Source organism: Octodon degus, unplaced genomic scaffold (genome assembly GCF_000260255.1).
Source record: "Octodon degus isolate 3935 unplaced genomic scaffold, OctDeg1.0 scaffold00157, whole genome shotgun sequence".
Classification (NCBI taxonomy): Eukaryota; Metazoa; Chordata; class Mammalia; order Rodentia; family Octodontidae; genus Octodon; species Octodon degus.
Window position 1 is genome coordinate 5120644 of NW_004524733.1, and position 1674 is coordinate 5122317.

At 42.8% G+C, this 1674-nt stretch overlaps 1 pseudogene; it reads left to right on the plus strand.

Annotated features, from left to right (window-relative positions):
• The first annotated feature begins 1065 nt into the window (after nt 1–1065).
• Nucleotides 1066–1451, plus strand: LOC101582387 (annotated as a pseudogene).
• Nucleotides 1452–1674: the final 223 nt, after the last annotated feature.

The window sequence follows — 1674 nt, forward strand, 5'->3', positions numbered from 1 at the left end:
AACATATATTGCAGTTTATCAGTAGGTGTTTCTTTTAGGCCTCAGATTTAAATTTTAAGGTAAAGATCAATAAATGTAACACATATAAACATTATCATTCTGAATAACTTTTAAGCGCATAAAGGGGTCTTACCACCATAACATTTAAGAAAATGTTGCACTAAAATAAAGAGGGGGTAAAGAAGTCCTGTTAGGTGGATGTAGAGAGGTACCTAGCAATAAAGAAGATTGAGGGAGGTGAAATGGAATTTAATATAAAAGTCCAAAGTAAAGATACTGATCCTTGGGCCAGTCTCTGAGGTTCTGATTCAACTGGCTCAGTTTGGTTGCTGATCATTAGTGGTTTAAAAATTTTTCTGCATTCTTTCCATCTGTCACCAAGTTTAGGAATATTGTCAACCAGGCTAGCACTTTTCTAAGCATGTTGCCCTGGGACCTGGAAGTCCCAGAGGCATTGTCACATGGTCCAGGAAGTCCTAACAGCTCAGGGACCACACGGCAGTGTCAAGTAGAGCTGAAAGACCAAACAACCGGTTTTCACAGTGGAGAACTGACAAAGGCATGAAGATGACAGGGATCTGAGCCAGAGGTGGATGCTGGAAGGGAAAAGGCAAATATTTTGATTGTCCTCAAGAAAACTAATCAGTTTTTGAATGTAAGGGGTGAGAATTTGCTCTGGGATATTGTCCGTGGGTGACTGTCACAGACAGACAGGCCAGAAGCTAGGCAGACAGAGATCTTTAAGGAATTTGGAAAAGTTTAATTCTTGAGTGTTAGAAAGTAAATCATGCTCTGATCTGAGACAGTGGTTGCTTCCTACAAAATTCTTTCCAACAGTTTAGCTGATTTTGTAATATCTGAAACAGGGCGCGATGATCTCTGAATATTCCTGTGTAAGTCTGTATATTCTCTTGGTTTTTCCAAGATGTTATACATTATACATCTCAAGGCTTGATAACTCAAAGAGTGACAGAAACCTTTGACTATGATCTGAATATTGGCAAACATCAAAACATGTAAGCCAGCTCTCTTCCCCTTCAATGAGGTGGCCAAGCAGCAGATGCAGAGATGCAGATCTTTGTGAAGACCCTGATGGGCAAAACTATCACCCTCAAGGTCAAGCCCAGTGACCCCATCGAGAATGTCAAAGACAAAATACAAGACAAAGAGGGCATCCCACCTGAGCAGCAGCATCTGATATTTGCCAGCAAACAACTGGAGGACAGTCGGACTCTCTCTGACTACAACATCCAAAAAGAGTCCACCCTGTATCTGGCACTTTGCCTGAGAGGTGAGATCATTGATCTGTCCCTGCACCAGCTCATCCAGAGTGCAGCTATGACAAAATGATCTGCCGCAAATGCTATGCCCACCTGCACCCCTGTGATGTCAACTGTCACAAGGAGTGTGGCCATACAAACAACTTGTGCCCCAAGAAGAAGGTCAAGTAAAACTCAGCCAGTCCCAGAAGGGCACCATCTGCCCAACGCCTGCAGCCTTGGGGCCTGAATAGTTTCTCTCCCTTGACTAGAGAAAAAAAAATGTAAGCCAGAACTTCAGAGTGACCTGATTACATCATACAGGCTCCAGTGGGGTTAGTGCTACTATAAAATAAGTGAAAAAGTTCTCTTCGCTCTTGCAACATTTGGGGAGCTCACTTGGCAGGAGAACTGA